The sequence below is a fragment of the Lynx canadensis genome, chromosome C1 (assembly GCF_007474595.2).
Source record: "Lynx canadensis isolate LIC74 chromosome C1, mLynCan4.pri.v2, whole genome shotgun sequence".
Taxonomy (NCBI): Eukaryota; Metazoa; Chordata; class Mammalia; order Carnivora; family Felidae; genus Lynx; species Lynx canadensis.
The window spans coordinates 202,076,802-202,089,953 of NC_044310.1; the positions used below are offsets into that span (position 1 = coordinate 202,076,802).

General features: G+C 47.3%; 1 protein-coding gene across 2 annotated transcripts in view; it reads left to right on the top strand.

The window, feature by feature from the left end:
• Positions 1-13,152, top strand: part of PNKD (PNKD metallo-beta-lactamase domain containing) — a 60,262-nt gene that overhangs the window by 20,564 nt on the left and 26,546 nt on the right. The window lies entirely within an intron of this gene.

A 13,152-nucleotide genomic window follows, 5' to 3' on the forward strand; every position in this document is an offset into this window, starting at 1 on the left:
CAACCCTCCCAGTCACTAATGCAAGGATGCCCTCCTCGTACCATTTCACAAACCAGGAAGTGAGTTCTGGCAAGTTTTGAAACATTGCCCGGGTTTGTATTGTTGCAAAGTCCATGTTTTTTCCATTATGCCAAAGCTGCTGGTAGAGGAACAGCTTTATTTCAGGTGCTTATCTAGTGCTTATCTAGTGCTAATAAGCTACAGATCAATGTACTGCTGAATGTCTTTCACAGCCCATGGGCGCTAACTTTCTGAATGGCGGGGGGTGAGGCAGGTAGACTTGACAAAACACAGCTAGAAATGAATGCAGGTAGACCACCAAGATCACCTGAAGCCCTCCTGATTCCACACGCATGACTAAGCAGTTTTCTTTACATGATTATCTCTGGTGGTCAGTCCAGCTCTGTCATAGAGCAGACTTAGGAAGGAGGGGCCCATGGACTTATCTGGAAGCTTATATGCATACCAAACATAAGTGAAAACAGTGTGCTTACTAGTAAGCATAGTAAGCAAAATTGCCACATAGATTATATGTTTCAAACCAATTAAAATACAGATGTTTTTAAAATTACACCCCCCACCCCCCTGCCGACACACACATACTATGTATATTCGTATAGATACCATTTAAAAAGGAGTTACTGGGGCGCCTGGGTGGCGCAGTCGGTTAAGCGTCCGACTTCAGCCAGGTCACGATCTCGCGGTCCGTGAGTTCGAGCCCCGCGTCAGGCTCCGGGCTGATGGCTCGGAGCCTGGAGCCTGTTTCCGATTCTGTGTCTCCCTCTCACTCTGCCCCTCCCCCGTTCGTGCTCTGTCTCTCTCTGTCCCAAAAATAAATAAACATTGAAAAAAAAAATTTTTTTTAAATAAAAAATAAAAAAAAAAGGAGTTACTTAGGGGGACTGGTGGACATTATGGCAGGCTAACTCCCCCAGCCACCCCAACTCCCAATGTAAATTCAGTTCTTAGGGGGCCACAGACCTCATTTTAAGAAGTCCCCTCCCAAAGCGTGAGCTCACCGGAGCAAGTCCCCTGATATCAGAATAGAGCCGTAGGTGAGATGCAAAGCCTTGCAGAATCTGGAAAGATCTCCAGACACCCCTTCATGTTCTCTACCCTTGGGCCCGTTACCCAGAAAGTACCTCTCTACTTTCTGGAAACTGCTAGAACAGTCTCCAAGGAGATTTGTTTCCCAGCCAGCAGTCACATCTGCCCCATGGGCAAGTGGAATGTGGGGACACACACCACCAAGCCCCATGCAAGCCTTGCTGCTTGCTTTTTCCTGGGCCTATTTGCTGATCATGGAATCAAGATTATAATCCTAAAAGAATCTGAAACGAAGCATCTAGCCCAGGGCACACCAGAGGCATTCAGTACCCTTCTCTTGACCCCTTTTTATCCCTGGATAAAAGGGATAAACGTGTTATTCATAAGACTCTTAGCAGATCATTAATTAAGCCCCTATTGTCTGTCAAGCAGACAGCAATTTCTGGTTCTGGAGGTGACAAAACTGAAGGACATAGCCCCTGTCCTCAAGAAACTCACAGTCTAGGGGAGATGGTTAAAGACCACCTAATTATAATTTTGACAGTTTGGCAAGTGCTGGGATGAAGAAATGCTTACTTGGGAACAGCATCTTATCTTAAGCAAGGGGTTTAGGGCCCCCTTGTCCCAGCAATATAAGATTGGGCGGATAGAGTGGGGTAGGAGTGGCAAGAAGTTGGGCTGAGCTCGGAGACAGGGAGTCAGAATTGAGATTTTACCTCCAGGGCAATGGGAGGCATGTGACTATCAGCAGCCACCTAGAAGGAGGTTGGGAAGGTCGCGGGAGGCCCGCTGGCGCCCCTAGAGTGAAGTCGCTGGCTTCAGCAAATAAAGATGCAGGATGACCAGTTTTATTTGAACTTGAGACATACAACAAATAATTTTTTCCCTAAGTATGTGTCATTGCCCCATATAATATTTGGAAATACACTAAAAACTATTCCTTGCTTATCTGAAGTTCAAATTTAACTGGGCGTCTTGTATCGTTCTGTCAACCCTGCCCTGGGAGGAAAGTCAAGTCAAGTTCAGTCAAGTCAGAGGCAGCTGGAGGCAGCGTAGAGGGAATGAAAGGAATCAGGCTGCTGTTTGTTTTAGGGATGGGGTAGCCAAAGCTTAGTGATTGGTGAGAGGAGAGGCAAAGGGAGGTCCGGGAGGAGTGGGCCCCTGGGTGGTGTCCCGGGAGCCCAGGTGGAACCAGAAGGGAGTGGGCAGGGAAAGTTCAGCTTTGCACCTAGCCCCAGGGCTCCAATCATCTGTCCTACAAATTCCTCCTGCAGTGTGCCTGATTACTTAGAGTTTATGCATTACTCCACCCAAGAAAGGTCCTTTCATTTATCACTTTCTCCAAAAAGCTGCCGGTCCCCCCCCTTTTTTTTCCAGAGGACTCTGTGTTTACTGACTCAAGGCATTTAACCCAGCCTGGGGTAAATATGCCTCTTTCTCCCCACTGGAGGGCTAGGACAAAGTCTCATTCATCCCTAGCTTCAGACAGCCCTGCCCCATCATCTGTTGAATTAAAGGGATTCTAACATTAAAAAATTAGAACTCTTTCCCCTAAAAATTAGTCTTATTATCCATAAACATTAGTCAGCACTTTCTTCTTCTTCTTTTTTTAAGTTTATTTATATATTTTGAGAGAGAGATTGAGAGAGTGTTCACGAGTGGGGGAGGGGCAGAGACAGGAAGACACAGAATCCCAAGCAGGCTCTGCACCATCAGGATAGAGCCCCATGCAGGGCTTGAATCCACAAACCGGTGAGATCATGACCTGAGCTGATTGAGCCACTCAGGTGCCCCTAGTCAGCACTCTCATAAAGAAATTGGGAGTAGAAAGAAGGGTGGATGTGGATGTCCCAGAAACAAGAGGTTTGTCCTGGCTTTGCCCCTGAATGGCTGTCAGGCCTGGGGCCCATCTCTTTACTTATGAATGAGTCTAATCATATTGTTTTTTCCTACCTCCTGCACTTTTGAGGCCTCGGATGAAATCATCTACGTGAAAAGCATTGAAAATGGCACGCACGTGGTACTGTTGCTAGCGATCTTAGCAGCTCAATAGAACTGGAGACAGGTTGGGTAAGAGCTCCTTCCCTGGATGTGTCACCTTGTGACAAAGGCTGGGCCACAGAACCCGCCTGGCATCCACTGTGCTGCGGCCAGGGCACCGGGCAATGCTTTCCAATCTTCCCTGACTATCAGAATCACCTAAGGGGCTTATGAAAATAGGTCAGTTCCCTTGGGGATACCTCTTCCTAGACTCAGAAATGTGAATCAGCATCTTAGCGGAGGCTGAAACGAAGGCCCCCTGGGGAATCCGAATATCAGCCAGCTTTGGTGCTAGACAGACCTGGGCTCTGTTCAGATCACTTTAGTGGCTGTGTGACATTGGGCGTGTTACTTAATTTCTCTGAGCCTTGATATCCTTATCTCTAAAAAAGGGAGATTAGGGGTGCCTGGGCGGCTCAGTCGGTTAAGCATCCAACTTCGGCTCAGGTCATGATCTCAGGGTTCATGAGTTTGAACCCTGTGTCGGGCTCTATGCTGACAGCTTGGAGCCTGGCGCCTGCTTTGAATTCTGTGTCTCCCTCTCTCTCTGCCCCTCCCCCACTCATGCTCTGTCTCTGTCTCTCTCTCAAATATAAACATTAAAAAAATTTTTTTAAGGGAGGTAACAATAGGGTATAAGGATTAAAAATGGCAGTCTTCAAATACTTGGAGCCTAGCAAACTCTGCGAATTGCTGTGGTCGGTTGAAAGAGAAGCCCAGTGACTCAGTCAGCCAGCAGCGTGATGGCGTGATTGCATTCAGGAAGACTTAACTGGACCTGATAGGTGAATTCGCCTTTGTGTAGCTCAATCCTGCCCTCACACCCTGCCCTCCACGGCTGCGGACCTTGATCTCCTCCGTCACCCTGACCCGTTGGATTCCCAGCTTCTGCAGGTCTCTCGTGGGCAGAAAGGCCTTCCTCATATTTTACCTGCATTTGCCTAAACAACTGCGCACTCCAAAAAGCCAACAGCCATTTCCTCTTCTCTTATTCCCAGCCCAAGATAATAGCTGCCCTGGAACCTCTCGTTACCCGTAACTGCACCCCCTCTATCATCTCAATTTCAAGTGCCCACGCCCTGACCATCATCTGTCTCTCCAGCTCAACAACCCCAACTGCAATTGTGACCACACCAGGACTGACAACTCATGCGTCTCCCATCCTCCTCCTGTCCCTCCCCGCTTCTCTCCCCTCCTTAACCAGCTTCCATCCCTGATCCCTCGTGAGAATCACCACACTGCTCTGCCCCTCTCTGCCTGGGGGAACTCAGCGGGCAGATGCTGCCCTGCACGCACACGGCTGAAGGGGAGAAGGAAGGTGCTGGCTGATCTCACAGAGTTCACGAAGACTTGGGTTTTTTTTCTCGTCATTCATCTTGACATCCCCACCCTAGATGATTCCTCTACACTTCCCTCAATCTCTTCAGCGCTCCAACACCTTCTCCAAAGCCTCACTCTCAGCCTTGGCCTTGCTTCCTATGTCCCTGAGGAAAGAGATGCAGAGAACTGCCCCCTGTATCTCCACTTGGCTCTCCCAAACTTTGATGTGCAAACAAGTGATGTGGGGATCTTGTCTAAATGCAGATTCTGCTTCTCAGGGTGGGACCTGAGAATCTGCACTGCTAAGGAGCTCCAGGCAAGTCACTGCTGCCTGGTGGACCGCACTCTTCCAGACGAGGCCATAGGCATCCCAACCTTAATTTGGCCAATGTTTAACTCCTTTTTAAAAATTAATTAATTAATTTTGAGAGAGAGAGAGAGAGAGAGCACAGGTGGAAAAGGGGCAGAGAGAATGAAAGAGAGAGAGAGAATGAATCCCAAGCAGGCTCCGCACTGCCAGCGTGGAGCCCGATTTGGGGCTCAAACTCATGAACCACAAGATCATGACCCAAGCCAAAGTTGGACACTTACCCGACTGAGCCACCCAGGTGCCCCTGGCCAACAGTTAATTCCTAATCCCTGTCCCCATCCCTACCCAGTCTGACTGAGGATTCTAGCATCTTCCTTCACCTCCATCAAGGATGCAAGATACACAGGAGGGGCTGGAAGGAGAGATATCAGAAGAACTCCAGCCTTGAGAGTGTTATTCGTTAGAAATATGATTTAAGCCACATAAGTAGTTAAAAATTTTCCATTAGGCCCATTTAAAAAGTAAAAATAGGGGCGTCTGGGTGACTCAGTCAGTTGGGCATCTGACTCTTGGTTTCAGCTCAGGTCGTGATTGTAAGTTCGAGCCCCACATCAGGCTCTGCACTGGCCGTATGGAGCCTGCTTAGGATTCTGTCTCTTTCCCCCTCTCTCTGCCTCTGTCCTGTTCACTCTCTCTCTCAAAATGAATAAATAAAATTTTAAAATAAAGTAAAAAGTAAAAGTAAACACGTGAAATGAATTTTAATTATTTATTTATTTAACCCAACATATCCAAAAACATTATTCCAACATTTAACCAAGTATAAAAAATTAAATTGGCAGGATTTTTTTCATGCTAGGACTTTGAAATCTCATTTACATTTATAGCACATCTCAATTTGGATGTTAAATTTTCATCAGAAATATTGACTCTTTATCTAGATGTTATAAAAAACGTACAGTTGAAAAAGTATTGTTCCATACATATTTGAGTAACTGAAATAAGTGTTGATTTTTATATTGAAGTTTAAATGAATTGAAATAAGACAAAATTAAAATTCAATTTCTCAGTTGCACTAGACATAGTTCAAGTATTCAATAGCCACATGGGGCTGGTGGCTACCATATTGGCCAGCACAGATCTATAGCAGTTATGCTGGTCATCAACTGGAGGAAGACTCGGGGTCAAGGTCTATGCTGTAATTCATCGCAGACACCCCCCCCCCTCCCGGGTTCTCCCCAGATGCCTTGCATAGGTCCTGAACTCGGCACTTTTTACTGAAATGAATTTATTTACTGAAAAAAATGACCTCTAGGAAGACAAGCTCAGTTCCAAACATGACCACTAGGGGGCAGGATCTGACTATCATTGTTTAGCAAGAATTTTTCCAGATAGGTGGAAGATCATCCAGTGCAGTGTCCTTTTATTGCTGATCATGACCCATTAGTGAATTCAATTAAGTGGGTCATACCGACAGTGAAAAAATAGACCAGAAAACAATGAGGATACAAGCACTATTATTACGTGTAACTTTGATTTAGTTTTGTTGACTCGTCTAGTGTGTATGAGTCTTCATGAAAACTGTCCTTATTGTGAGTCATGGTCAAAAAAGGTTGAAGATCACCCTAATCTTCCTTACCTATGGATAAAGAAACCAAACCCACAAGTTGACCAGTGTTGGAGTTAGAAAACGGGGATAGGAGAGCGCCTTCTAGTATTTTCTCTTTCGTTTAGTGGCTCTAAATTCTCCATAATAAGAAGTCAATTTGAAAAGGAACTGAGCTCAGAGCAGTAGAACGCACACGCGGGCTCACGGTGGCGGTGGCGAGGAGCTGCGGAGTCAGGCCTGACGCCCGGTCTTGTTGTACTAACTCGTCAAGTGCTGCTGGGGGGCTGAGGGGTGAACCGTGCCCTCAGCCCTGCACTACGGGGCGGCTAGACGGGAGGGAAACCGTAAATACAGCTCCCGCCCTCTTGGAACCTCCAGTGGGGAAGACAGACAGGAGCAAGCGCTCTCACTGGTGAATATATCACGACAAACAGTAACACCTACGCCGAAGAGAAATGGGCGTGGTGCCCTAAGAGAGCAGTACATGGGACCTCGTGGCAACTGGAGAGGCCAAGGCAGCTGCCCGACGGGGTGGCTTTGAAGAATTGAAGAGTAGCCTGAGTCAGATGGGCCGTGTGTGTGTGTGTGTGTGTGTGTGCGCGCGCGCGCGCGCGCGCGTGGGGTACGGTGTGTGGTATGTGTATCTGTGTGTATGTATATGCTATGCGATGTGTGTGGGGTGTGTGGATGTGTGTGTGCGCACGTGTGTGGGGCGGTGGCAGGCATGCTGTGGTCATTCTGCACCGAAGGAACAAGCTGTGAGGAGGCGGTGGAGGCTACCCGGAGTGGGGGGGTCCTCGGGGAACTTTGAGGTGAGGGTGAGCCCTGGGGCGTGGCCTAAGATGAGACTGGGAAGTGGGCGGGGCCCAGATCTACAGGCCCTCTTGATCCTCCTTAAAGATTTTGAATTTCACTTCAAAGAGAAGTCACTGAATGGTTCTGAGCTGGGGAGAGGCATGATTTGGTTCGTATTTTAAGACCATGCCCTGGCTCCGAGCGGAGAATGGGCTGGGGGGGGGGGGGGGGGCGGAGCGTGAGAGCAGGGAGGCTAGTTAGGAGCGGTTCTCCGCACGGGTCCAAGGCTGTGGTGGGCCTCCACCTCTGAAGAATCAGTGCACTTCCGTCACAGACCCCCCAAACCCACATATCTTCTTGGGCCTCATTTGGCCGGCCGTCTTCCACGTGCCCCCACATTCATCTCTACCCTGCTCCGCTGTGCGCAGAGCTGGCCTGTGCGGACACGTCGGTGGGACTTCAGTTCTCCAGCGTCAGTTGGGTTTGGCCAATGGAGAGAGGGGAGGCAAGGAGCGAGCAAAGTCAGGGTATTTGTTCTCCTTCCCCTCCCGAAGGGTCACCACAGACTGGCTCAGTCCTCAACCAAAGTTCCCAGTATCCCTCAACCCAAGGTCAGGTGCCCCTGTCCACACATCTCTGTCCCTCCAGGTTCCATACCTGCTCCATCCCCTCGCCTGTCGGGCCTAGAGGTGGTGCCAGGGCCTCACTGTCACTAGCCCTGGGGAGTTGCACTATCCCTTGTGTTTCCTACACCGGGCGCTTTGCCTTGTAAACCGTTCACAAAGCTCTCCTCGAGTCGTTAGTTGGCGTATTTCCTGGAAGACTCTGACCGAACCATCTTCTACCCCGGCCGGCAACACAGTGTCAGGGGGATGAGCCTGGGATTTGGGGTCACACAAAACTAGGACTGAAGTCTGGCTCTGTCACTTACTAGCTCTGGGATGGGGTGCGTCACTTAGCCTACCAGAGCCTCAGTTTGTCCATCTCTAACGTGAGGACGTCATCGCCTGCCTTACACAATTGTTAGGACAATGAAATAACACACACAAGGCACGGCCCATGCCTAGTGCCGACTAGAGCATCGCTCACCCTAGTTCTGGTCTTCCTTTCCCCGCTCCCGAGCACGCACATATCACTCTGCACTGACTCCAGCACCGTGCTAGGCGCTGGGATGAGGGAGGAGACAGGGGAGGCCATGGTCCTGGAAACCACATACAGTGGCTCTCCCAGTGGACCGCCCCCCCGCCCCCGCCCCCGACAGTTCAAGGTCAGAAATAGTGAGGGTTACGTTTCAAACTATTCATTTCCTTTTGACAACTATGCAGCATGCATTTTACTAGAGTCTGGAGATAGAGTAATGACCAGTTGTGATCAGAAGGGGCTTCGGAAAGGAGGTTTCATTTACTTTCAATTTTAAAGGAGCTGTATACGGGGCACCTGGGTGACTCAGTTAAGGATCAGACTTCAGCTCAGGTCATGACCTCGTAGTTCGTGAGTTCAAGCCCCGCATCGGGCTCAGTGCTGACAGCCCAGGGCCAGGAGCCTGCTTCGGATTCTGTGTCTCCCTCTCTCGGCCCGCACCCCCCCCCCCCCCCCCCGCCGCTTGCGCTCTGTCTGTCTCTGTCTCTCTCTCAAAAATAAATAAAATAAAATAAAATAAAATAGCTGTACTCCCAGAGAAGACATATCAGTCTCCCTGGGGACTGCCCTCACACTCCTCCCTTCCTCCCTGTGGGAGAGCCTGCAGAACTCCCTGAACTGAGAATCGGCCTTAATTAATTACAGCTATTTCTGGGAGTGTATTAGATCGCCTAGGCTGTGCGGAGGCAGAAGTGTGCCTCAGAGGATTTCTCCAGGTGTGGTGGGGCAGATGTAGGGGGCAAAAACCCCAGGACAGTGACCAGGGCAGGCCGACTGGAGGGGTGGGGGGCACGTGGAAGGGAGCAGTGGGAGCATAAAATGCTGGAAAACTGGGTTGAGGCCATATTGCTAAGTCAAGCAATGTGAATTTAATGGTGTAGACACTGGCTTTGAGCAGGGCGTCAGGCCTGATTGAGAGCTGGGCTTCCAAAGGCTTTGTCTGATAGTCCATGTAAGCCGGGCGGGGGCTACAGGTGTGTGTGGTGGACTGGGTGTTAGGACCCCAGGGCCCAAATTTGGGTGATGGCAGTGGGGAATGGAGGGGGAAGGATCACATCCTTTGTTTGCATCCATTCATAAAATGTGTATTTGAGCACATATGAGGACCAGACGTTGATGTTGCAAGAATGATACAAGATTCAATAACAGCATTGAAAGAACACCTCCGATGAGCCAGGCACCATGTACGTTCCCTGGGTAATCACAGTTAATCATCAGAATAGCTCCGTATGGATCCTCGGTCCCTTTTGCCACGAAATAGACTGAGGCCCCTCTACACCTGCTCTGCCACACCTGGAGATGACCGGAAAGAGGATGGGCATTTCGATTTGGAACTCGAGAGGGAAGCCAAGGTGTACTTTCCTCTTTGGGAGTGATGCGTTCCACGTCAGACTGAGGCAGGGAAAGAAAGCAGTGAACATGGGTCTGGAAATTTAAGGGCTACGTCATGAACTCTGGGGAACTGGACACGTGAGTGGCAGCAGCAGAACGGGATGCGTATGGGAGAACAGTCGGAAGAGACCATGACAGGAAGGCAAAGCAAAAAGAAGGCTCTGCCCAGAGGTTAGGTGACCAGGACTGAACAGTGACAAAGGGGGTTGACGTTGTAGGAGTCAAGAGCCAAATCAGGATGGACCGGTGGGGGCAGAAGCTCAGCTGAGTGGCCTGAGAATGAGTGGGGAGTGAGAAAGAAAGGCAGGAAGGAGGAGTGCTTTATTTATTTTAATAAAACAATATAAAAAATTTTTTTAAGTAAACCCTATCCCCATCGTGGGGCTTGAACTCATGACCCTGAGATCGGGAGTCGCATGCTCTACTGACTGAGCCAGCCAGGCACCCCTAAAATAATCTTTTTGGTTAAAATAATAATACAATCTCATTCTAGAAGGGCAGAAAATATTTTTAAAATATAAAAAAAGAAAACAAGGGGTACCCCATAAGTTCATCAGTCAACAGTCATCACTGGTAGCATCTTAGAGGTTTTTCTATGCATTTTTGTTTACAGAAATCATATCAATTATATAAAATATATACACTTTGGCATCATGTTTCCCCCCTTTATATTGAAATGGAAATTCTACCCACAGTATTTGAGTGTTCGGGGCTGCAAGTATCAAAAAATAGAAACAAAAACAACGGCTAAAAGTGGCTTAAACAATGAGGACAATTTTTCTTTCACATAATGAGAAGTCCAAGGGCAAGGTAATCCAGACTGGTTAATACAGGGACTTGGTTATGTCTTCGAGGACACTGGTTCCATCCTCACTTGTGCTCTGCCATCTCCAGTGTATTGCAATACCCTCTTAGGCTCCTTCCTCAAAGTCCTAAAATTGGCAGCTGCCATTCCAGGCATCACAGGCAGATGACAGCATCCTGGAGCCAAAGAAGCGCACAGTCCTATTGTATCCCTTTTCGATCACAAGGAAAACCTTCCCTAGAAGGCCTGCAGCCTATTTCCTGCCCCACCTCACAGCTGTGCAACGTGGAGCAATTGACTTGATCTCTTGGTGCCTTGATGTTCTTATCTGTGCAATGGGAATTATAGCTATTTGACTTATAGGGCTGTCGTGGGAGCTGAGAGTTTTCTGCATAAAGGTACTTAGAACAGTGCCTGGCATGTGATTTGTGCTATATAAATATTTGCTATTATTATCTAATGGCAAGAATTGCATCACATTCCTGGGTCTAACCAATTACATGGCGGGGCAGTGAGTGCACTAAGTGGCTTGGACCAATCAAGATCCACCCACCGGGGCTGGGAAGGGGCTCACTTGGAGGCTATGGCAGTTCATAAGAGAGCTAGCAAAATAGGGGTTAGCGAGGGAAATGAGGTAGGGGATGGAGAATGGGTATTAATCAACCAGCAGGATCTGCCACACATGTATTGATAAAAAAAAAAACAGCACACATATGAATGGGAATTGCTTTCTAGAAAATTGTACCAATTAATAATCATCACAAGCAGCATATGAATACCCATCTTCCCATAGTCTGTAAAACCTTAGTCTTTATTTTATTAGTCTTATTCTTTTCCATTTGGATAGATGAAAATCATATCTCATTATTTAGCTGACATTTTCTGGATTTTTTTAATTTAAGAAATTTAATTTCACTATAGATGTTAAGAGTTTAAAATTTTTTCATGTATATTAGCCACTTATCCCTTTGTTAATTGGGCTCTTCAGGTTTTCTCATTTATTAGAGTCCTTATATTTGAAACATCCTTATTTGGGCACCTGGGTGTCGCAGTCAGTTAAGCCTCTGACTTTTGGCTTTGGCTCTGGTTGTGATCTCAGGGTTCATGGGATCAAGCCCTGTGTCGAGCTCCCTGCTGACAGTGTGGAGCCTGCTTGGGATTCTCTCTCTCTCTCTCTCTCTCTCTCTCTCTCTCTCTCTCTGCCCCTCTCCTGCTCATGTCCTCTCTCTCAAAAATAAATAAATAAACTTTCAAAAAAAATATTAAAAAAAATTTTTTTTCTTAACATTTATTTATTTTTTTTTTAATTTTTTTTTTCAACGTTTATTTATTTTTGGGACAGAGAGAGACAGAGCATGAACGGGGGAGGGGCAGAGAGAGAGGGAGACACAGAATCGGAAACAGGCTCCAGGCTCCGAGCCATCAGCCCAGAGCCTGACGCGGGGCTCGAACTCACGGACCGCGAGATCGTGACCTGGCTGAAGTCGGACGTTTAACCGACTGCGCCACCCAGATGCCCCAACATTTATTTATTTTTGAGACAGAGAGAGAGAGAGAGCATGAATGGGGGAGGGTCAGAGAGAGAGGGAGACACAGAATCTGAAACAGGCTCCAGGCTCTGAGCTGTCAGCACAGAGCCCGACGTGGGGCTCGAACTCACGGACCACAAGATCATGACCTGAGCCGAAGTCAGACGCTTAACTGACTGAGCCACCCAGGCGCCTCCCAAAAAAATATTTTTTAAAAAAGTTCTTTATTTATTTACTAAGTAGATTAACTCTGACAAATTTGGGGCAAATATTTTCTACATTTTTTGTTTTTGGCTTTTTCTCTTGTTTGTGTGTATGTGCATGTTTTCTTTTAATATACAAAAGGTTTAAAAATTTTTAAGTAGCTGAAAGGGTAATTGTTTCCCTTGTTAGGTCTCTAGTTGCTTTTTCTCTGAGTTTAATGGTAATATATGCCTATTAAAAAATTAGAAAAATGCTTCTATTGCTTTTAGCCCTAGAAAGTCTTCCACTATCCAGAGGTTGAACATGCATTTAATTTTCTTCTAATTTTGTATGTTTTATTTTAATGTTTATTTATTTTTGAGAGAGAGAGCACGAGAGCACTAGTGGGAGAGGGACAGAGAGAGAAGGAGACAGAAGATCTGAAGCAGGCTCTGTGCTGATGGCAGAGAGCCCAATGCGGGCTTGAACTCATGGACCATGAAATTATGACTTGAGCCAAAGGTGGCCGCTTAACTGACTGGACCACCCAGGCACCCCTAATTTTGTATGGTTTAATTTTATGTCCTTAACACTTTAATTCACTTGGAATTTATTTCGGTATACTCTGCCAGGCACAGGCTTAAAGTGCTCTTTTCCGAATAGCTAATCAGTTGTCCAAGCATCGTTTACGGCACCATTAATAGCTAAACATTTTTGCTTCCCCCGTCTCCATCAGTGATTGTTGCAATAATGCTGCATAACAAGCAAATCTGAAACTGAGATGTATACAACAATAAGCATTATTCTCTCAGGCATCTGTGGGCAGGCTGAGTTTCAGCTGATCTAGGCTGAACTCTGCAGGGCTGGGCTGGCTTCTAAGCTGGAGTGGGGTCAAGTTGGCTTCATGTTTTTCATCCTCCTTAGACCAGCAAAGACCCGAGGGATGTTCTTACAGCAAAAGGCATGTATATGTATCCATATA